General features: G+C 44.5%; 1 protein-coding gene across 4 annotated transcripts in view; it reads right to left on the bottom strand.

Annotated features, from left to right (window-relative positions):
• DIS3L2 (DIS3 like 3'-5' exoribonuclease 2) overlaps window positions 1-25,176 on the bottom strand; it is a 432,959-nt gene that overhangs the window by 31,306 nt on the left and 376,477 nt on the right. The window lies entirely within an intron of this gene.

The raw sequence follows: 25,176 nt of genomic DNA, 5'->3' as shown, positions 1-25,176 counted from the left end.
AGGTCACGGTAATGTCTAGCCTAGACCTCGGTAACGCCTTCTTAATAGCTCTTTCTTAGTTCTCAATGTAAGCCCTTTAGCTGGCCCGTAACACAGTGTTGTGTGCCATTTTGGGAAGTGGTTACCAGGTACACACCTCATTGGTCACCTATCTGCCTACGGATTAGATTCAAAATACTTGCGTTCCCCTCCTTCCCACTCAGGGGGAACCCCCTCTGTATGTGTAGTTGCTTCTCAAAGAGTAAGTACTGAGACAAACTCTTCAATGTGCAAAGAAACGTTGTCTTGGCCATCACAGAAAGAGGCTTGTATGATTGACACAAGACCCAGCTGAAATGGTGGAACTCGCTCCCTCTTGATCTCAGAGTAGACCAGCACTATTTCTCCTTCAGAAAAAAGCTAGAAGGGATCCTTTATTTGGAGGCTTCCCCCTAATGAATCTGTTCTCTGAGTACACTGTTTATTAGATGACAAAAAGCTTTTGGACTATACATGGCCTAGAGTTGACAGCATATGGATTGTTTATGTGCTGTTTGGTTGGTCAGTTTTGACTTATTTTTTTGTGATTTTGGAATTTTATGTTTTATTGTAATTCGCAGAGAAAATTGGATCTTCCGAAGTATAAAAATGTATGCTAAATGAAATAAGTTCATGCAATAAATAGGTAACACCTCGTGATGGAGTTCTTTTTCGTTGACCTTTATTTCTACACAATCAAGTAGACTAACACGGAGACTCCGCTATTTCAGGATGCTGTGAAACTGTTCTCACCCAATGTGACCAGCAGATGGCAGCGCTGACCATTCTATACGTGCTGGGCCCAAGCAGATGCCAACAGGCCAAAAGCTGTAGATTGCCAAGTGCAGGTGGCGGGTTATATACTAACCTGCAAGTAAGCCCTGAGCCTTTCAGTCTGTGTGCCAGGGACTCCAAAAACAAGCCCTCTTACAGGCCGATACAGTACGGTGTGCTTGGCCAAGTGCACCGTTTAGCATGCGACAGGCTGCGCATTTTCGACACGCGTCCACTACCCCTTACACTGTAAGGGGTTTAGCGCATTGAAAACTAATAGCGTTCATCACATGCAAATGCATGCTGATGAGGCTATTAGTTAGTCCCCAAAAAAGTGTACAGAAAATGAGAAAATACTGCTTTTCTGTACACCCTCCGACTTAATATCCTAGCGATATTAAGTCGGAAGAACCAAAAAAAAAAAGTAAAAAACAATCTGCCCGCTGGTCTGCGATTAGCAAAACAGACGCTCAATTTTACCAGCGTCCATTTTCCTAACCCGCGGCTGTCAGCGGGTTCAGAAACTGTTGCCGGTAAAATAGAGCGTCGGCTGTCAGACCTGCTGACAGTCACCTCTACCACTAATAAGGAGGTGCTAGGGATGCACTATTGTCCCTAGTGCGCCCAGGAGAGGTGGCTGGGTGTGTGTCGGAAGAGCGGGCGCTCAACACGGAGTGCCTGCTCTCCCACGTTTCTTTCTGCATCGGCCTGTTAGTCTCTAGTGAACCTGAAAGTGCCTGCGCACAGTAAATGACCCTGAAGCTTGACTTTACACAGTACAACGCATTTATGTATTATGCACAACAACGGTTAAAGCCATTTAAGTGAGCAAACAGCGTAAACTGTCTGAAAATTGCTCTCCTTCAATCCTCCAAATTCAATGCAGGCAGCGGAGGGGAGGTGTTTCCAGGATTCACATTATTTTCCAGGAAAAGGCCGCCGGCTGAAAACCAGGTGCAAAAGGCCACACAGGCACTCTCTCTCTGTAACGTGATGCAAGGCGCAGAGTCCAGGATAAAGATGGAAAGATACCTGTGCAGTGCCAAAACCTCTGCCACTCTGCAGAGGAGAGAGAGAGAGAGAGAGCCCGCTGGGGGATGGAAAGGAAAGAAATGGCTGGAAACCAGTGACAAAGGACGGACGGGTGTGAGCTTTTCCTAGGGTACGGGCCCAGGTATCCACTCTGCTTCACCGGCCTTCCCCGAGGGCGTCCGCACCTCCTTTTGCAGGTTCTGGATACGTCTGCCGGGGGCTTCGAGACATTTTCTCAAGCATTTGATGCCGGGAAGCCTCAGGGTTTTCCTGAGACCATTTCGTTTCCCCCCCATCGCTTTTCTTGGCTCTGTTTTTTGTCATTTTAAAGATGTCCTTGCTTGATGCAAAATCTGCACAGAGAACATCTGAAAGTTATGTTTCGTCTTACATCAATTAATCCAGTGCCCCGGCCCCCTGAGTGCAACTCAATTAAGTTCCAGTCTGCTCAGCTCACACAAGGGCTGGTGCCCTTCTCGTCAGGCTCTCCTTGGCAGAGGGCATTACACCTACTATAGGTAAAAGCATTTTTCTTTCTGGCAAGGTCATCTGCAGCTAATTGGACAAATATCCATTTCCCGATGGAAGAGGATTTTCATAATAAGGAAGGTATTATTCAGCTCGCTCTGAATTATAGGGGAGACAGAAGCCACCACGCTGTGCAAACAGGGCCGGTGCTAGCGTTTTCGCTACCCTGTGCGAACAATTACCATGGCGCCCTCCCCTCCACCCACACACACGCTTCATTCACTCTCTGTCTCGGGCCTCCCAAAAAAAAAACAAAACCCAGCTCCTTCCAACGACCTAAACTTTATAAACCGTCACCTCTACCCTCCCCTCCCCTGGAATTCACTGCTGGTGTCCTAGGCAAATCTTATACCCTTGCACCCCCGCCTCCTGCTCTCGCCATGCACACAGTTAAAAATTATGCATTTATAACAACAGATTTAAAAGAAAATGAATATTCAGTCTTCTGAGGTAAAAAAAATATCCAAGTATTTGCATGCACATCTTTGGTGCCAACCAGAAAACCCTACAAAAAAAAGACACTTGGAACTTATATGGCATTAGGGCTACTGTAATGTGTGTTAGGTGTGGGCTTGACCCTCAGAAAGCCATAAATATAATAAACCTCCCACACCAAAACAGCACTAACTGCCAGCACGTAAAATGTAAGAGCTCTATCAATGAGAAGGCAGCACTGCAAATGTTACACCAGGCCCCGAAACACCAACAGGGGCAGACTGGCCTATTGGGGGACCAGGCATCCCCCGGTAGGACGGTGGCACTGGTCACGTGGCTATCTCAGCTCCTGCTGAGGGATTTCCGCGGAACTCAACGCAGCCCGAGGTGGGTGTCAGCAGGGCCGCGACGGAGCCCAACCTGTCGCGGCCCAAGGGAAGTGTCGGTATGGCCTGTAGGAGGCTTGGCATGGCCGTGCAGCCCAACGGAGTTCTTGGCCCAAAGAAAGGCCTACAGGCTCGGCAACAGGAAGCATCTGGCGGTTGCAGGGCCGCTTCCTCCGACTTCCCCCTCCAGCAGTAAATGAGCAGCGCGGGCTTGGCCTATGCCCAGAAGAAAGGAGGATGCCTGAGAGGGGTGTGTGTGTGTGTGTGTGTGTGTGCATGCGTGCATGAGAGAAAGAGCTTGCAAGTATGCATATGAGAGAGCGCCTGCATGTGTGTATGAAAGAGAGCGAGCCTGCAAGTGTGTATGAGAGCGAGCTTGAATATGTGCATGAGAGTGAGCGCCTACATGTTTGTATGAGAGTACCTGCATGTGCGCATGAGAGAGTGAGAGCCTACATGTGTGTGAGAAAGAGAGTGCCCATGTGTGAAGGAGAATGGATAAAGACTGGGTGGCCTTCTTCACCCAAATCCACAACAATCTCTGGAAAATCAAAAGATGCCAGGTATTTATGTATTTAATGGTATAGAGAGCTGGAGATTTTTTAATAATTTAATATTTTTATTATTTTACATTTTGGGATGTTATTTTTGAAATATTTTATTGGTGTTTGGGAAATATTAGAACACATTTATGTGACTTTTTAACTCATTAGGGGCCCAATATTGAAAGATGGCCGTTTAACTTGGCCAGATATAACTTATCCGGCTAAATTACACGGTATATTCAGCAGCACGGCCTTGTCGCTTAATTTACGCATATATATTTGTACTTAGCCGTATCAGTTATAACCAACTAACGCAGCTGATAAACTTATGCGGCTAAGACAAAATACTGCTACTTAGTTGCATAAGTTATGTGGCTAAGTTGCTCCACCCACTGCCTGCCCATGACTTAAGCAGCTAACGTTTTAGCCATGTAAGGGACTTATGTGGCTAAGCAGCAGCCAATAAATGTAGGCGCATATTCAGAGGCCACTACTTAACCACATAAGTCCTATGTATCCGGCTAAGTAGCGCTGAATGCGCTTTGAATATTGGTCCCACTATGTTTTTCGGCTGCTTTGATATATTCATTCTTTTCATGGTTTTAATATTATGAATGTCTTATACCTCTTCATTTTATTGCTTGATGTTTTGTGAGGAGTGATTATGTTTCTGTTTTTCCATTGTTGCACTGCATAATACAGACGGGCTTATTGTGGTTACCAGAGCAGGTTTGTGAGCGAGAGGGAATGAGTGAGCCAGTGAGCATATGTTTGAGCAAGAGGACTATTTAAGCCAGTGGGCCAGTGCGTGAGTATAAATGAGAGCGATTGAGCCAGTGAGCATGTGTGTGAGCAAGAATGAGTCAGTCTGCATGTGTGTGAACATGTATATGAGAGAGCAATTGAGCCAGTGAGCATGTGTGTGAGAGCAAGAATGAGTCAGTGAGCATGTGTGTGAGCATGTATATGAAAGAGCAATTGAGCCAGTGAGCATGTGTGTGAGAGCAAGAACGAGTCAGTGAGCATGTGTGTGAGAGCAAGAACGAGTCAGTGAGCATGTGTGTGATCATGTATATGAGAGAGCAATTGAGCCAGTGAGCATGTGTGTGAACAAGAATGAGTCAGTGAGCATGTGTGTGAGCAGGTATATGAAAGAGCAATTGAGCCAGTGAGCATGTATATGAGAGAGCAATTGAGCCAGTGAGCATGTGTGTGAGAGCAAGAATGAGCCAGTGAGCATGTGTGTGAGAGCAAGAACGAGTCAGTGAGCATGTGTGTGAGCATGTATATGAAAGAGCAATTGAGCCAGTGAGCATGTATATGAGAGAGCAATTGAGCCAGTGAGCATGTGTGTGAGAGCAAGAACGAATCAGTGAGCATGTATATGAGAGAGCAATTGAGCCAGTGAGCATGTGTGTGAACAAGAATGAGTCAGTCAGCATGTGTGTGAACATGTATATGAGAGAGCAATTGAGCCAGTGAGCACATGTGTGAACAAGAATGAGTCAGTCAGCATGTGGGTGAACATGTATATGAGAGAGCAATTGAGTCAGTGAGCATGTGTGTGAGCATGTATATGAGAGAACAATTGAGCCAGTGAGCATGTGTGTGAACAAGAACGAGTCAGTGAGCATGTATATGAGAGAGCAATTGAGCCAGTGAGCATGTGTGAACAAGAGCATGAGTGTGTGACACAGTGGGGATGTGTGTGAGAGAGATCATGTGAGACAGTGATATAGAGTGGGGGCAGACATGGGGGAGAGCAGGGACTGAGTGTGAGTGGAAGAGTTTGATATAGAGTGGGGGCAGACATGGGGGAGAGCAGGGACTAGTGTGAGTGGAAGAGTTTGATATAGAGTGGGGCAGACATGTGGGAGAGCAGGGAGTGAGTGTGAGTGGAAGAGTTTGATATAGAGTGGGGGCAGACATGTGGGAGAGCAGGGAGTGAGTGTGAGTGGAAGAGTTTGATATAGAGTGGGGCCAGACATGGGGGAGAGCAGGGACTGAGTGTGAGTGGAAGAGTTTGATATAGAGTGGGGGCAGACATGGGGGAGAGCAGGGACTGAGTGTGAGTGGAAGAGTTTGATATAGAGTGGGGGCAGACATGGGGGAGAGCAGGGACTGAGTGTGAGTGGAAGAGTTTGATATAGTGTGGGGGCAGACATGGGGAAGAGCAGGGACTGAGTGTGAGTGGAAGAGTTTGATATAGAGAGGGGGCAGAATTGAGGGAGAGCAGGGACTGAGTGTGAGTGGAAGAGTTTGATATAGAGTGGGGGCAGACATAGGGGAGAGCAGGGACTGAGTGTGAGTGGAAGAGTTTGATATAGAGTGGGGCCAGACATGGGGGAGAGCAGGGACTGAGTGTGAGTGGAAGAGTTTGATATAGAGTGGGGGCAGACATGGGGGAGAGCAGGGACTGAGTGTGAGTGGAAGAGTTTGATATAGAGTGGGGGCAGACATGGGGAAGAGCAGGGACTGAGTGTGAGTGGAAGAGTTTGATATAGAGTGGGGGCAGACATGGGGAAGAGCAGGGACTGAGTGTGAGTGAAGAGTTTGATATAGAGTGGGGCCAGACATGGGGGAGAGCAGGGACTGAGTGTGAGTGGAAGAGTAACAGAGAGTGGAGGAGAGAACAGGGACTTATACTTAATAGGGATGTTTAGGAAGGGGACATGGGGACTCGGCACTGGGTGGGTATTAGATGGGGTTGAAAAGTGAATGAGCTGGAGCACTAGAGAGAGGCAGTGGGGAAAGGAAGAGATATGGGAAATAAGGTGGGAATGGGGCTGGGGAGATAATGAAAGGGTAAATGATAAGAGACAGAAGAAAGGGGTGGACATGAGCGATGGAAGGAGCTTGGATTGGTGAGGGGGAGGACAGGCAGAGGGAGAGGGGTGGGGTGGGGTAAGTTCAGAGGGTAGAAATTTATTTATTTATTTATTTATTTATTTATTTAAGTTTTTTATATACCAACATTCAAGACAATAGTCCCATCATGCTGGTTCACATGAAACAGGAGTGCAAAATAAGCTTAAACTTGAACAATTGTGCGGAAAAAGCAGTTACATGTAACAGGGGAAATAGAACTTGGAGTAAGAAGGAAAAAAGGAATAGGAAAACCAGATAATTACATATAATTACATTGTAAGAGGTAGTTAATAGTGCTATTGATGGTGATGTGTGTTGGTTGTTATGAGTTAAATAAAATTGGAGTTATGGAAAAGCCTGCATGAACATCCAGGTCTTGAGTCTTTTCTTGAAGGTTGAGAGGCTGGATTCCATTCTAAGATCTGGTGGGATGGAAATGGAATCTGGTGGGATGGAAATGGGGGAAGAGGAGGCTGAGAGAGGGCTGGGGAGGGGTGAAAGCTGCTAGGTAGGTGGACGAGGTTAGAAAGGAGGAGGAGGGATGATATTTAGCTATGAGTGGAAGAGAGAGACCAGGCCATAAGATTTTATTTTCAGGTTTTGAAAGATGGGGAATGTGTTGTGCTGAGGACGGGCTCTTTCTGCAGTGCGGTACTGCTCGGAGTCTGTCCCTTCCTGTGTACACTTTACACTACATTCTCATTATTTGTGTAGAACTGGTTGAATGATGCTACCAAATAACTTTTAGTAGGAGGTTACCGAGTGCTAGAAACTAGTCAAGTTTTGTTTTTAAAATTGTATAGAAAGCCATTTGGACTTTTTTCTTATTTTATAGGCAGTTTAAAGGCAGGAAGCCATGTGATGGGGGTGGCCATGATGTGTGGAAATGTCACTCTGGCTTGCTCCCCCCTCTCCAAAAACGTCTGCCTTCAGATGCCAACGGCGGACCAACATCAATAACCTGCTAAGCTGAGCCTCTCTATCAGAGCATCCGCGCGTAGAATATTTCGTGCTATCCCGCTCCCGCCTCTCAACAGGCCATTTTAATCAAACTAAGTTACCATTCCCAGTAATAGAGGAGAAAACAGTCTCTCTTAGGATTTGTGATCTGACTTTTGGCTGGTTATATTGGAGGGGTGCAAAAGAGAAGCCTGAGTGTGTCAGGACTGGGAGTGCCGCACCGATACTCCGCGGTCAGCAGGTCAGATGAAAGACAAAAAGAAAAAAACCACACACACACAAAAATAGATCTTTTTGGCCATGCGTTCCTGGTAGTGTTACTAAAATACAGCTCATGCCTAGAAAAAGCCCTGCAGGAAGATGGGAGGGTCAGAATATGTGAGAGGTAGAAGGATAAAAGGGGTCTATGGGAAACACTGATTGTAAGTCCTCTGGGATAGGGGAATGTAACAGCTTGGAAAAGGTGGAATGTAAATAAATCAACGCACCTTCCTACAAGGTTCCCGAGGAGCCTCTGGCACTGGCACCCCGAAAGCGTCTCAGCTCCTGGGGCCTTGTATGTAGGACTTTGAAATAATGAACTCTAGCAGATAAGCCCTATATATATGCAGGAATCCAGGTCCTATGGGCCACCCCAGAGAATGGGTGCACCACAGAGATCCCTCCCTCAAAAGGCCACTGCACCATGGGAATCCGCGTTCCAGCAGGATCCATCCCCCCCCGAGAGACCCTACAGAGCATCCCAGGTAGGATGGAGAGGACCATTGGCCGTGTAGGCGTGCATTGTACAGGGTAAGAGGCAACTTACAGTATTAATATGATCACAATACCCACATTACAGAAAGCGTAGAGCATTATGGGCAGAGGATATGGCGTTACAGAAACTCCTGGTCTGCTTTTCAAGAATGTCCAGAATGAATATGCATGAGATATCTCTGCATGTAATGGAGGCAGGACATGAACTCACATTCACGGCAGGTTTCTGGCTTTTGAGGACCTGGTATGTAGGCATTACAGACTGGGCAGACAGTAAGTTGCATTAAGACTGTACCCAGCACTACAGATGGGGGCAGGCAGCATTATGGGACAAGGAAGGCAATAAGATATTCATTAAAGTAATGAGAATTGTGGATCATATCACAGCCAGCAACCCGCGCCTGAAATTTACCCCACGCTGTTTCACTAATGGTTTAAAAAAGGCAAAAAAAATTGAACAAGCCCCCCCTGCTGCTTCCCTGAGTGGATAAAATGCAACATAAAAGCAAGCAAGTCTCCTAGCCCCGGTGGGAGATGTTAATGTCAATTTGGCAGCTGTCATGACTCAAATTTGAAATGAAAAATTGCTGTTAAAGAGGTCAAGGTGAGCAGTGAGAGGGCAGTCAGAATCTGCTGCTGCTCTTCCAGTCACAGGCAGCGGCGGCAGCACCCAACGCATGGGGGAGGGGGATGGAGGAGCGGGCAGCAGTGGCATTAGTAGCACCAGGCTCAGGGGCAGCAGTGGCATTAGTAGTGCCAGGCTCCGGGGGGCAGCAGTGGTATTAGTAGCACCAGGCTCAGGGGCAGCAGTGGCATTAGTAGCGCCAGGCTCCGGGGCAGCAGTGGCATTAGTAGCACCAGGCTCGGGGGGGCAGCAGTGGCATTAGTAGCGCCAGGCTCAGGGGCAGCAGTGGCATTAGTAGTGCCAGGCTAGGGGGCAGCAGTGGCATTAGTAGCACCAGGCTCCGGGGCAGCAGTGGCATTAGTAGTGCCTGGGTCCGGGGCAGCAGTGGCATTAGTAGCGCCAGGCTCGGGGGGGCAGCAGTGGCATTAGTAGCGCCAGGCTCCGGGGGGCAGCAGTGGCATTAGTAGTGCCAGCCTCCGGGGCAGCAGTGGCATTAGTAGTGCCTGGGTCTGGGGCAGCAGTGGCATTAGTAGTGCCTGGCTCGGGGGGGGGGGGCAGCAGTGGCATTAGTAGCGCCAGGCTCGGGGGGCAGCAGTGGCATTAGTAGTGCCTGGCTCGGGGGGGCAGCAGTAGCATTAGTAGCGCCAGGCTCGGGGGCAGCAGTGGCATTAGTAGTGCCAGGCTCGGGGGCAGCAGTGGCATTAGTAGCACCAGGCTCGGGGGGGCAGCAGTGGCATTAGTAGCGCCAGGCTCGGGGGCAGCAGTGGCATTAGTAGTGCCTGGGTCCGGGGCAGCAGTGGCATTAGTAGTGCCAGGCTCGGGGGCAGCAGTGGCATTAGTAGCGCCTGGCTCGGGGGGGCAGCAGTGGCATTAGTAGCGCCTGGCTCGGGGGGGGCAGCAGTGGCATTAGTACCAGGCTCGGGGGGGGCAGCAGTGGCATTAGTGCCAGGCTCGGGGGCAGCAGTGGCATTAGTAGTGCCAGGCTCGGGGGGGAGGGGAATGGGGTTCCAGCACTTCCGCCGGAGTCACAGGTGTCCGCAGCAGTGGTGGCCAGCACGGGGATGAGGAGGAAGGAGAAGGGAATCACAGCTTCTCTGCTGATTAAAGCACAGAGGCAGCTTTCAAATTCACATCTGCAAAAATAGAGCAATCTTTCTAATGAAGCCCCTCGCTGGGGTGTAATGAAGGCTGTGAACGCGGCAGCAGCGTTCCAGTTTTCAGATTCACAGAACGGGTCTTGCTGAATACGGAGACAGGATCCCCCACTCTGCCATTTAGCTCGTCCCCCAAATTGAGTGCACTGTGGTGGAAAATACTCTGCAAGAGTCAGGTTCTGGCACCCAGTCAGAACGATCAGCAATTAAGAGCGTTGTTGCAGTTTAGCACCATTTGCACACAGTGATTTAAGATGCCAAGGGACCATTGGCTTTACTGCGCTATTTCACTGTTACTAGCAGAAAGCTGAAGAGGGGGAAGGGCTAAGCAGCCGAAGCCTCTGAGTTTTCCCCCCACACTGCTATGCTGACAGGAGGGTCCGGAGACTTCGCTTGCAGTGACCTGGGGTTTTTATCTCCAGGCAGAGCGGCAGGTCCTGGAGGGCGAGCCCCATGCAGACAGACAGGGCCCGCAGCTTTTCAGCCCTCTCCCAGGACTAAAAGCACAATACGTGGGCACCCCACAGCGCTCGCCCACTCCATCAGGCACTAAGGGCCTGATTTAAGTCTTTTTTTTCCATTCTGGATTTAGAAGAGAAATCCATGATAAATCAGGCACTAAGACTCGAGCAAAAAAAATGTAAACCTGCATTTTAAAACATCCTTGAGCGATGCACTAAAATATAGCCTCAGTGACGTGTGCATGGCATTAACCTGCACTCTGACCGCCGCACTATATAGCAAATTTGCTTACCTGTAGACAGCAGGATGAATCAGCCACAAAGCCCAGTGTAGGTGACATTATCCAACAGCACAGACACTGAGCCAGCGCTCAGAGCCCAGGAAAAGTGCTTTTTGAGCACACGTGAGAATTCCTGCACTCTGTTGCTGCCTCTCACGCTTCCAGAACTTAAGCTTTGGCGAGACAAGCAACTCTTCAGGAAGGCAGGGGAGTATTAAGAACGGCCGATTTATCCCGCCATCTACGGAGAGCCCTGTTTACAGGCAAGCAAACTTGCTTTCTCTGTCAGCACGCAGGCGTGAATCACCCGTAATGCATGTGGCATCCCAAGCACTGCAGTGCAACTCTTGCCCCACCAGGAGGAAAGTGGATCACTGATGAGCAAGCTGCACAGAGCTGCTTATCCAAACTCAGCCTCACTACAAGACAAACTGTCCAGTTAGGAATGGAACTCAAAGGTGTGAAAGGTAAGCAAGTAGCAGCTTTGCACGTGTCTTCAAAGGCGTGGCCTGAAGTTGCCTTGACCAAGTTCATAATCTGTAAGGTAGCCAATTCGAGTTCTTTTGGCATCTGCCCTATCCCAACCTGTTGGGGTTCAAAGGACGTGAACAGCTGAGAAACCTGATGGTGAGGATGAGTTCTTGTCAAAAAGTACCTTAGTAACATAATTAATAACAGCAGATAATGACGAAAATGGTCCATATCCAGGCTGCCCGGCAAGTTGCTTAGGATAATGACTGCTGCTCTCTGCAGTTACCCCCATGTCTTCTGTTAAGGGCAATAACTGCTGCTCCATTGCAGGCTTGCCCTCATGCAGAAATGTTAACTTTGGATCTAACATGGGTTACTCCATTGCTTTATGTCCATTCTCTAGCCAGCAGGAATCCTCTCTGTTTGTCCCATGCCCTTTTGAATTCTATTACCATTTTTGTCTTCACCACCTCTTCCGGGAGAGCACTCCATGCGTCTACCACCCTTTTCCATGAAAAAATATTTCCGGACATTGTTCCTCAGCCTTCCCCCTTGGAATTTCATGTCATGACCCCTAGTTTTACAACTTCTTTTCCATGGGGAAAAAAATTAGATTTTTGTGCCTCATGAATTCCTTTCAGATATTTGAAAGTCTGTCTCTCCTCTTTGCCGGGGTATACATATTTAGATCCTTCAGTCTCCCCCTCATAAGTCTTCCGGTGCAGACCCCCACACCATTTTAGTTGCCTTTCTCTGGACTGCTTACATCTCGTCCTTATCCTTTTTGATATATGGTCTCCAGAACTGAACATGAAACTCCAGGTAAGGCCTCGCCAACGATCTTGTCAGGGCATTATCGCATCCTTTTTCCCTGCTGGTTATGCCTCTCCCTATGCAGGCCAAAATCCCTCTGGCCTTAGCCACTGCCTTGTCACATTGCTTCACTACCTTCAGATCATTAGACAATATCACCCCAAGGTCTCTCTTCCGGTCTGTGCACATCAGTCTTTCACCTTTCCCCATCATGTACGGCTGCCTTAGATTTTGCTAGGGCTCTCTTACGGTCCAAGGAGCAAAGAGCCCGTTTGCCTTGGCATTCATATGGCCTTGGATAGAACATTGGTAGCCCAAAGGCTTGGTTAATGTGGAATGTGAACATCACTTTCAGCAGGAATTTTGGGCTGAACCTTGTTGTGAAAAAAACTGCAGGTACGGTGAATATGAAATCAGATCCCATAATTCGCTTATTCTTTAAGCCGAAGCAATAGCTACAAGAAAAAAAACACTTTCCAGGTGAGAAACATTTAATTCCACCGACTCAAGAGGTGGGAAGGGAGGTTTCATGAGTTGAGGTCACAAGATACTGGAGGTTTATTGACCAGTGGCTTTCATTAAGTGGCATGAGATTGGAACCCCTTACACCTGCTAATGATGTGCTACCAGGATGAGGCCTAAGAATGAGAAGAAGAAATGCTGAAGCTAATCCTTTGGGCTACAGAAGGGATCCAGCTGGCTGGTCCCATATCACGTTGAGAATTTCTTCCACTTGAAACTACAGGATTTACTTTCTTGTTGAAATCAGTACATCCTACAAGTTCTTAGGAAGGAGTAAGGAGGAGACACCTGCATGCTCACCGTCCTTCCTGTGAGGGCCAGTGATGTCAGATTCAGATGGCAGAGTCTGCTACCCTCCTGGGTGATGAGAGCTAGAGATACCTCACAAGAGAATCAGAGATTGAATTGACAGCTGAAGGGATATTGAAAACACTTGCTGTGGCCAGGCCAATAGTTTTGCCAGGCTGATCAAGTCACCGTTTGAAATTCATTGTCCTCTTCTCATAGATTCTTTAGACTGGATGTCCTATGAGGTCATGGGTCGGTATTCCATGGTGTGCATGGCACAACATTCAGATGGAGCCATCACATGCTTGCTCAAATTCTTATCCCTGTCCCTTAGTGGCAACTGTGGAATCATCCGGCACATCTCTTTGCATCTAACAATTTGCCTTGTTCTCCATGAAGCCATTGGACCGGAAAGGATTCAGAGATAAGTCAATTGTATTGTTGGAACACATGCATCCCTTTTGTTATCATAAGAAAAATCAGACTCCTCTACAGCAAGGCCCCTAAGCTGACAGTAGCCATATGTTAGTAAGAACATAAGTTGCCATACAGGGGCAGACCAAGGGTCCATCAAGCCCAGCATCCTGTTTTCAACAGTGGCCAATCCAGGTTACAAGTACCTGGCAAAAATCCAAACACTAAGAAGATCCCATGCTATTAATGCCAGTAATAGCAGTGGCTATTTGCTAAGTCAACTTGATTAAGAACAGTTAATGGACTTCTCCGCCAGGAACTAATCCAAACTTTTTTTAAACCCAGCTACACTAACTGCCCTACCAACATCCTCTGGCAACAAATTCCAGAGCTTAATTGTGCATTGAGTGAAAAAGAATTTTCTCCAATTTGTTTTAAATGTGCCACATACTAACTTCATGGAGTGCCCCCTAGTCTTTCTATTCTCTGAAAGAGTAAATAACCAATTCATATTTACCCATTCTAGACCTCTCATGATTTTCTAGACCTCTATCATATCCCCCCCTCAGCCATCTCTTCTCCAAGCTGAAAAGTCCTAACCTCTTTAGTCTTTCCTCATAGGGGAGCTGTTCCATCCCCTTTGGTCACCCTTCTCTGTACTTTCTCCAGTGCAATTATATCTTTTTTTAAAATAAGGCAACCAGAATTGTACACAGTACTCAAGGTCTCACCATGGAGCGATACAGAGGCATTATGATATTTTCTGTTTTATTTACCATTCCCTTCCTAATAATTCCTAACATTTTTTTTGCTATTTTGACTGCCACAGCACACTGAGCCGACGATTTTAAAGTATTATCCACTATGATGCCTAGATCCTTTTCCTGGGTGGTAGCTCCTAAAATGGAACCTAACATCGTGTAACTACAGCAAGGGTTATTTTTTCCTCTATGCATCACCTTGCACTTGTCCAAATTAAATTTCATCTGCCATTTGGATGCCCAATCTTCCAGTCTCACAAGGTCCTCCTGCAATGTATCACAATCTGCATGTGATTTAACTACTCTGAATAATTTTGTATCGTCTGCAAATTTGATAACCTCACTCGTCGTATTCCTTTCCAGATCATTTATATATATATTGAAAAGCACCGGTCCAAGTACAGATCCCTGAGGCACTCCACTGTTTACCCTTTTCCACTGAGAAAATTGACCATTTAATCCTACTCTCTGTTTCTTGTCTTTTAACCAGTTTGTAATCCATGAAAGGACATCGCCTCCTATCCCATGACTTTTTAGTTTTCTTAGAAGCCTCTCATGAGGAACTTTGTCAAACGCCTTCTGAAAATCCAAATACACTACATCTACCGGTTCACCTTTATCCACATGTTTATTAACCCCTTCAAAAAAGTGAAGCAGATTTGTGAGGCAAGACTTCCCTTGGGTAAAGCCATGCTAAGTTTGTTCCATTAAATCCTGTACTGGCTCTGTGGGTTTGCTTTCTATTGTGGATATTGGGAATTTATCAGCATTTCTGGAGACAACAAGTGTTGAAATTATTGAGAGATCTACTTTAATTGTTTCCTTTTTATAGGAAAGTGTTAGAACCTTGTGATGAAACACTATTTTCAAAATATTAATGCTACTTTCCTGGACGCAGTGGTTAGAATCTACCCAGATTTGGCGAAGTTCACACAGGAAAGGAGAAAGGCTTTTCTTACTATGAGGCAAGAGGTCCAGGCTATTGGAGCCTCATTTATTCTGCAATATCCTTGTAAATGCTTAATTAAATCGTCCTCCCGGGAGTTTATTTTCTTTGCTCCAGATCAGCTTCGAGGGTTCTTGGATGGAAATGTTAATTCAGGAACCTAGGATCTCGAGAGGTTCGATCTGAATTGTTAAATATTTGTTTGCCTATGCTAGGGACTTTTTTGGCAGTCGTGTCTTTATACGATGACAATATGATTTGTTATATCTCATCTTTTTCCAGCTCCCGCATACAATTTGTTTGGATAATTGAATGAGACACATCTTCTGTTTCTTTTTATTTCCTGGCTATGATTGTTTTCTTAATTCTCATGCTATTTCTTTACAAAGATTTTCATTGTATTTATATTTGTAAAACCTAATAAATAGAATTAAAAAAAAAAAAGAAGCAAAGTTTGGCAACTGAACCTGCTGTAGTGCTTACAACCTCCATTACAGACGACCTGGAAAGGAAAGCGGTGAAGAGGCAAACACTTCCTGTCTTACAGGAAGTCATTCTTGCTCTTCTGATCATAGGCAACCTTTATAATTAACAACAATATAAAATGACATCTGTGCTTCAACTTTGTGCTTGTTTTTCTAGACAGATGGATGCTACAGTACCAGAAAAGACTAGACTGCAAGGTTATAGGAAGCATTCTTAGAACAGACACAAGGCCACTAACACCGCAAAATTCCAAGAAAACATTCACATACAAGAAGAGGATTAATTAATTTAGAGAACGCAAGCAAATTACCATATAGCCATTCAGATTATTTCTTTATAATAGAAGGCCAATCGTAGAAATTATGACAATTAGGTATCCTAGTTTAGGAGTTGGAAATATACAACTGTAAATTCTATATAATGCTTTGGTATGAGTAAAATCATTTAAGAGGGAGTTTTTTATACTGGTGCCTTGCATGGCACTTTGCCTCTCCATAAGGTACCTTATCATTTAATATTTAAATTTTATAGCATTTAATAAAAAAAAAAAAAAAAGCTTTTCTCTACTGCTGTTGGCTCTATTTTCAGAGAACCACAATAAACCCAGGTGTCCAACATAGCAGAACACAGCTCTACAGACTGGCCCAATTAAAGAAGGCTTCTGTCTGACATCATGAGCATGGAAAATATAGAATCAAAGAAACATAGAAATGACGGCAGAAAAGGACCAAATGGTCCATGCAGTCTGCCCAGCAAGCTTATGGTAGCATCTGTCGTGCCATACAGGTCTCCTCCATAATGGTAGCATCTGCTGCGCCATACAAGTCATCCCCATACTTAGTTTCCCAAACCGTCAAAGTCAGGATCCTTGTTGGTTACTGTCTAAGTCCAATTCCCCATTACCTCTTGAGGATGAAGCAGAAAGTAATGCTGGAATTGCATCACAAGTATAAGGCTTATTGGTTAAGCAAGTTTCCCTCATACTTATCTTTTTTCCCAGACCATAAAATTCAATGTCCTTGTTGGCTGCTGTCTGAAAGTAATTCCCCCTTTTCCTCTTGCTGTTAAAGCAGAGAGCAATATTGGAGTTGCATCAACATTATGAAGGCTTATTGCTTAAGGGTAGTAACCGCAACACCAGCAAGTTATCCCCATGCACTTTTTTTTCTTCATTCCCGTCCTCCAGCCTTTAGGGATCCACACTTTTTACCCCATGCCCCTTTGAAATCTTTCAGCATTTTTGTCTTCAACACCTCCTGCAGAAGGGCATTCCAGGCATCTACCATCCTCTCTGTGAAGAAATATTTCCTGACGTTGGTTTTGAGTCGTCCTCCCGGGAGTTTAATTTCGTGACCCCTGGCTCTACTGATTTCTTTACAACGGAGGTGGTTTGTCAATTGTGCATCATTAAAACCTTTCAGGTATCTGAAGCTCTGTATCATATCCCCCCTGCACCTCCTCTCCTCCCCTCCAGGATATACATTATTTAGGTCCTTCAACCTCTCCTCATGTCATTTGATGGAGACCCCCCCCCCCCCCCCACCTTCTCTGGACCGCCTCCATCCTGTCTCTGTCCCTTTTGAGATGCGGTCTCCAGAACTGAACACAATACTCCAGGTGAGGCCTCACCAAGGACCTGTACAAGGGGATTATCACCTCCTTTTTCTTACTGGTTATTTCTCTCTATACAGCCCAAATATAAGAGAAGGAGCTGGTTGCACTCCACAATCAATATATAGTCCACAAAGGAGTGCAAAGAACAATAAAGGTCCAATTTTAATCTTCATCAAAATTATTTATTTTTAAATGTTCAAAGTCGCCACTCCAACTTTCAAAAACATGCACAATCGAATGACTGTTTCAGGGTCCCCCGACACGGACCCCGTGTTTCGCCCGTAGGCTGCGTCGGGAGGGACAGTCTGTAATTACAATAAAAGCTAAAAGGGAAAAAGAACAATAATACATGAATGTATAAGAGAGGACCAAACTAAGGGTACAAAATGTATCTATTGGTGCCGAGACACATACCTTCAAAGCAGCTGTGGAATTCATACAGCTCAAGCAGCGAGGAGGGCGGGCGGCCAGACTGAACACTGCGTTTAAAAGGGGAAATTTGGCGCGATTTGAACCACCAATCAGAACGCAGAAGAGCTAAGCCAATCAAAATGGAACACCACTACATTTACCGAGGAGAACAATGAAGGAATCAAAAGAATATAAGTACCTTTAAATAATTATAGAAATAATTATAAAAATAATTATAAAAATAATTATAAAAAATACTGCCATTCAATTTCGTTATTTAATCCTGCTGGATGCAGGCTATTGAGTGTAAAAATCCACTTCTGTTCTCTTCGGGTAAGCATTTCGGAGAAATTACCACCCCGACTAGGCGGATGAAGCGTATCGATCACAAGGAATTTAAGGTCATCCTCAGTGTGTCCAGCTGTTTGCCAATGGGAGACTACAGGGGCTGTTTCACGACCAGTACGAATATTAGATCGGTGTTCAATAATGCGTGTGCGTATCTGTCTCGTGGTTTTTCCTACATATAGTTTCGGGCAGGGACACAAGATCACATAGATTACTCCTCGTGATTGACAGGTAGTTGAAAATCTTAAAGGAAATTTTTTGTGCGTGGAAGGATGTTAAAAAATGGTGGTGGAGAAAGTAAAAGGACATACTGAGCATTGGCCACAAGATTGGTGGCCAAAAAAGTTACCTGAATCATAGGTGGAAGTAGATTGAAAATGAGAATGAACAAGCATGTTTCTCAAATTTTTTCCCCGGCAAAAGGAAAAACGTAAGGGATGGTTGAAGATTTCATGTAAAGAGAGCAGAGACCAGTGACGTTTAAGAATAGAGGTAATGGTGTACACATGGGTAGAAAAGGGCAAAATACAATTAATGCACGAATCCTCTGTTGTGGATTGTGAAAGAAAAAGCAGATCACGGTTAACATATAATGCTCTCTTAAAAGCTTTCCGGAGGACCCGGTGAGGGTACCCCCTCTCCTCAAACCGGAGCATCATCTGCTTAGCTTGTGTGATAAAGTCATTTTTTGATGAACAGAGGCGTCGAAGCCGGAGTAACTGCCCGGCTGGGATGTTCATTTTTAAGGGGGTGGGGTGATGGCTGTCAAAACGTAACAGAGTGTTACGGTCCGTGCTCTTACGATAAATGGATGTGCTGAATAAACCTGCCTTGAATTGAATTTGTATATCTAGAAATGAAATAGTCGTGGAATTAATGCAGTGGTTGAATTTTAAATGGGGATTACTTTGATTAAGCCAATCCAGAAAATAGTAAAATTGCATATTTGTACCTGTCCAAATCAGAAAAATGTCATCTATGTAACGGTACCATACTTTAATGAATTGGAAATGTGAAGAGGGGTAAACTACTTCTTCCTCAAACTTACTGACGTATAGACATGCCAGACTGGGGGCCATAGTAGCCCCCATGGCTGTCCCTTTGACCTGCTGATATAAGGTATCCTGAAATTGAAAAAAATTTCTAGTAAGAGCCAGACGTGCTATAGAAATTAAAAATTGAGTGGAAATACGATGTGGAGGGCGAGAGCTCAAAATATGTTCTACCAATAACAGTGCCTCATTCTGGGGAATGTTGGAATATAGGGAGACTATATCCAAGCTTACCAGATAACATGTGTCTGAAAATGGAGGAAGATTCTCAATGATTGTGATGAAGTGATTTGAGTCACGGACATAGGAACGACTCTGAGGAACTTGAGGTTTCAAAAAGACATCTATAAATTGTGATAGAGGTTCCAGAATGGATCCTATGCCCGCGACTATGGGCCGTCCAGGAGGGTTCACAAGGGATTTATGGATTTTTGGGAGAATATAAAAAGTTGGAGTGATAGGATGATCTGTTTGCAAAAAATTGGCCTCACGAGAAGTAAGCTGATGTGAATCTAATGCGTCCTGAACAATATTTTTAATCAATTCCCTTAATTCTTGAGTGGGATCAACGGTTAGTGGAATATAAAAATTGGTATCGGATAGTTGGCGAAGAATTTCATCCTTGTAATCGATAGTGTTCAACACCACTATTCCCCCACCCTTATCAGCTGGTTTCACAATAATATTAGGGTCGGAGGACAAAGATGTAATTGCTAATTTTTCATTTTTAGACATGTTAAAATGCTTTACTTTCGGTTTAAGTGGCAACTTTTGAATGTCATTCTGTACCAATTTTTCAAATGTAATTAATACAGGGTCAATTGGTCCCGGAGGAAGCCATCTCGACTTTCTTTTTATTATTGACATATCCCCTGCTGGTGGGGAATTGGCAAAAAATTGTTTTATACGCAGCATGCGAAAAAATCGAAACAGAAAAACTTGTAAATTAAATGCATTAAATGGAATAGTGGGAACAAAAGAAAGTCCTTTCTCCAAAACAGATAGTTCATATTGAGATAATGAATGACATGATAAATTGAACACTGGTACTGAAGATGGTGATGCTACAGCCAAGGGTCCGGAACAGGTTGTTGTCGCGTGTTCCATTTTGATTGGCTTAGCTCTTCTGCGTTCTGATTGGTGGTTCAAATCGCGCCAAATTTCCCCTTTTAAACGCAGTGTTCAGTCTGGCCGCCCGCCCTCCTCGCTGCTTGAGCTGTATGAATTCCACAGCTGCTTTGAAGGTATGTGTCTCGGCACCAATAGATACATTTTGTACCCTTAGTTTGGTCCTCTCTTATACATTCATGTATTATTGTTCTTTTTCCCTTTTAGCTTTTATTGTAATTACAGACTGTCCCTCCCGACGCAGCCTACGGGCGAAACACGGGGTCCGTGTCGGGGGACCCTGAAACAGTCATTCGATTGTGCATGTTTTTGAAAGTTGGAGTGGCGACTTTGAACATTTAAAAATAAATAATTTTGATGAAGATTAAAATTGGACCTTTATTGTTCTTTGCGTCTCTATACAGCCCAACATTCTTCTGGCTTTAACTATCACCTTGTCATATTGCTTCGCCGTCTTTAGATCGTTAGACACTGTCACACCTAGATCCTTCTCTTGCTCCATGCACAACAGTCCTTCACCCCCCATTACATACAGCTCCTTTGGATTACCACATCCCAGCTGCATGACTGCATTTTGGCATTGAATCTCAGCTGCAATTTTTTCGACCACTGTTCAAGCTTCCTTAAATCCAGTCTCATTCTCTCTACTCCTTTCGGCTGTCCACTCTGTTGCAGATCTTAGAATCATCCATAAAAAGACAAACTTTACCTTCTATCCCTTCCGCAATGTTACTCACAAAGATATTGAACAGGACTGGCTCCAACTCCGATCCTTGCGGCTCTCCGTTTACACTGTTCTCTCTTCAGAGTAGGTTCCATTTACCAACACATGCTATCTTCTATCCGTCAACCAGTTTGTAGTCCATGTCAACAACTTGGCGCTCACTCCCAAGCTTCTCATTTCATTCACAAGACTCCTATTATGCGGGACCATATCAAAAACGTTGCTGAAATCCAAGTAGATGACATCAAGCACTCTTCCTCAATCCAATTCTTTAGTCACCCAATCAAAAAATCAATTAGATTTGTCTGACAGGACCTTCCCCTGGTGAATCTATACTGCCTCGGATCCAGCAATCCTCCTCACTGTAGATAGTTCACTATCCTTTCCTTCAGTGAGTCTCCATTCATTTTCCCACCACTGAGGTGAGGCTAACCAGCCTGTAGTTTCCAGCCTCCTCTCTGCCTCCCACTCTTGTGAAGATAGACCACCACTGCTCTTCTCCAACCACTCCCGTTTACAGGGATCTATTGAACAGGTCGTGCAGCAGACCCGCCAGCACATCTCTGAGCTCCCTCAGTATCCTGGGATTATACCTCATCAGGCCCCACAGCTTTGTCCACTTTCAGTTTTCCTAGCTCTTTCCATATATACTTGTCTGTAAACGGAGTTAAGTCTACTCCACCCCCATCCACTGTCTTGTTAACTAGCAACGGTCCTTCTTCAGGGTCTTCTTTAGTGAACTCTGAATGAAGTATTTGTTTAATATTTCTGCCATTTCTTCATCTCTCTCCACACATTGATCCTTTTCGCCTTTCAATTTCACTATACCACTTCGGACCTTTCTCCTTTCTCGGATGTATCTGAAAAATGTTTTGTCACCTTGCTTTACCTCTTTGGCAATCCTTTCTTCCGCCTGACTTTTTGCTTTCTTGATTACTTTCCTAGTCTCCAACAGTTTTACCAGATATTCTTACTTGTGTTCCTCTTCTTGGGATCTTTTATATTTCTTGAATGTTGTTCTTTTTGTTTTTATTTTATCAGCCATTTCCTTTGAGAACCAGATAAGTTTCATATTTCTCTTGCTTTTGTTTACTTTTCTAGCATATAGATTTGTTGCCTTTGTAATTACTCATGTTAGACTGGTCCACCTCTCTGTTTTCTCCCAATCTTCTAGTTCTACCTCCAGGTACTTTCCCATTTCAACAAAGTCCATATTTTTGGAATTCAGAACTCTGGACTTTGTGTGACTTCTCTGTATCCTATTTGTGATATCAAACCATACTGTTTGTTGATCACTGGTGCTGAGGTGGGCACCCACCTGGACATTAGAGACATTATCTCCGTTAGTGAGCACTAGGTCGAGTACAACTCCCTCCCTCGTGGGTTCCATTACCATTTGTTTGAACAGAGCCCCTTTGCAGGGCTCTCTACTTCTGTTAGATTGCGTAGAAGGGATTCTCCAGTCTACGTCTGGCAGATTAAAATCTCCAACAATCAACCCTTCTCCCTTCTTTTCCACCTTTTGGATGTCTTCAACCAGATCTCTGTCTCTTTCTTCAGTATGAGTTGGAGGCCTGTAAACCACTCCAGTAAAAATAGATGCAACATCATCTTTTTTTTTTTTAGGATGGCCCATAATGCTTCTTCTTGAATATTGTTTTTGACATAAAGAGCTACTCCTCCCCCTTTTCTTTCCTCTCCGACCTTCCTTAAATTATAGCCCAGTATGGCCATATCCCAATCATGAGAATCCGTGAACCATGTCTCCGAAACAGCAACAATGTCCAAGTCTGCCTCCACCATTAGGGCTTGCAGGTCTGGGATTTTATTGCCCAGACTATGAGCAATTGTGCTCAGAGCTTTCCAGCTTCTCTCCTTCAGGTTACTGCTCTTCTTGGACTTCTTTTGTGCCTTATTCAGCTGACTTTTGTTATTCCCTTCACCCATTTTCTTGAGATTTGTGGGGTGACATTCTAATTTCCTTCTGTCACCCCCGTCATCTAGTTTAAATGCCTTATGGCATAGGACTTGAATTTATCTGTTAGGATCCTTTTTCCTGCCACACTCAGATGTATGCCATCTTTGACATAGCTTGAACTTCCACATACAGTTCCACTAGGCAGTAAAATGAAAAATTATCAAGGAAGCACTCATCTTACAGAGGCAAGAGATAGTGATGAACAGAGGACAGCTGAAGTTCACAAAACCACTTTTGCTGGCTTGGGTGCTGGCAATGGAGCAGCACACTCATTTTCCTGTACTGATCCCAACTCTCCTTTTTTTTGAAGCCAGCTCTGATTATGTGCTGTAAATGAATTTTTGAGGTGAAAGTCATCGCCAAAAACAGCAAGGCAGCTGTTTATTTGTCAGGCAGCCCCAGTATATTCAAGGAAAGAGTGACTGCACACATGCAGGACCATTGCAAGGGTGGGCAAGCAAGGCGACTATCCAGAACGCCAAGCTAGAGGGAGCTATGTTAGCCTTTTGAGTCAGTTTGTGAGACTGTGAATATGTGAGGCCAAAAGGGAAGGAGGTTACTGAAAGCAACCCTTGCCCGGGGTGCCATTTTGTCCATCAACTGTCTTGTAGACATATATACAGTAATCAGGCAATATACAGGGTGGCCCATGGAAAAGTAGCCTGTCTCCAATGCACTGTTATTAGAGGTGGGTTACTTTTCCATGGGCCACCCTGTACTATTGTGTGAATGGGAACAGGGATTACAGAGGGGAATCAGTGGAATGTGTAACAGTGAAGTCTGCTTTACTGCATCAGACTCAAAACAGCCACTGAGCAAATACAGCTTTTACCTGGATCTTGCCTTTGGTGAAGAATGAACTGGGTAGACATAGCAAGTATTACATAAACTGTGTCTTACTACCTAATACATGAGCTAGAAATGTTACGCACAGGTATACTCATATAATCAGACAATGGTGCCCTCTATGCTATGTGAAATATTTCATAAATAAAAATAAAAATCACCAAAAATGTTAGTCAAACAAACGCATGAGAGGGGAAAGTGCTCATATAGTAGAATCACCAGTCATAGTTAACTGTTCAGGCTATATTTCATCATTGCCCTCCATCGTCCATGTGTAATAGAAACATTTTTTTTGAAAACCATTTAAATGTTTCAACACACAATATAAAAATTACAACAGCGGTGGATAACCTTTCATCTTTAAAATGTCCAAAACACTTATATTTATCTGAAATGGTGGTGTCTACTTATTAGCTTTCAGGAAACCAGACATGGGCCGCGTTTTGAAAAATGCTGATTTCTTTTTCAGAGTAAAACTTCTTCTTTGAGACGCACCACTGGTGAAGAATCATACATCGGTGAAAAATCACTCAATCGCTCATAGCAAAATATCTCTGTCGGCTTTAAAGAAGGATAGTCACTCACCGAAAACAGAAGTTATTTATGCACAATCACTCAGCTGTCAATCAAGAAAAACATGAAGAGATTGGTAGAACTAAATTACATCAGAGATTGCCACTCTATCAGTTCATTAAGTCCAAATGGTGACACGGTATTTAAGGAAAAAATTGTCCCCTAATAATTAAAAGATGTTCTTGGTTACCTCCCCTTTGATTGAATGTATATGTTCAATAATAGTCCAACGAAAATCCTGAAATGAATGTCCCTCTGCTATGTTGTGAGATACCACTGGCACATTCAAATTCTGTGTCATCATGCGGCTTCTATGTTCAATCAACTGCTTTTTAATATTCCATTTTGTGCGTCCAATGTAAAGTTTACGGCAGGAACACTATAAAGCATAAACCATATAGGTTGGGTTGAAATCTGTAGATCATCTTCGTTTGATGATAATTTGTGTAATGGGGTCCATCCACATCAAATTTGTCACAGAGGAATCACAAAAGTCAAATTGTTGACATGTACTGTGAGTATATATTGATTCACTCGACCCACATGGATCCGTAAACACAGCGTGAACCAGTTTATCCCGTTTATTATGACCTCGGCAATAAGTAATCATGGGGGGTTCCTTAAAGATCTTATGCATCGAGAAATCATCAAGTGATTTGGACAGAAATATCCAGCAACAAAGAGACTTCAGACAGGATTGAGATTATGGCGAGCTTTTTTTAGGATCCAACAATCGCAGATGACTGCATTGTCCATTTTATCGAGGGTGAAGCCACCAGTACAGTGTGATGGGATATATAGAACAGCGTCCAATCAACAGGCAACAGACACCTTTGCTAATCAACAGTGATAAATCTTTGTGACAACTCACAACAGAAGAAGAATCTGTTCTTAATAAGGGTTTCTTTTGTCCCTACCTCCCATCATGATCCTTTTTTCCTAGGAGAATACTTACTCCTGTATGCCAGACTTCTCCCA

This window comes from Rhinatrema bivittatum, chromosome 9 (assembly GCF_901001135.1).
Source record: "Rhinatrema bivittatum chromosome 9, aRhiBiv1.1, whole genome shotgun sequence".
In the NCBI taxonomy this organism is placed as follows: domain Eukaryota; kingdom Metazoa; phylum Chordata; class Amphibia; order Gymnophiona; family Rhinatrematidae; genus Rhinatrema; species Rhinatrema bivittatum.
The sequence above is the reverse complement of the archived record's forward strand: the minus strand, read 5'-3'. Positions and strand labels throughout refer to the sequence as shown.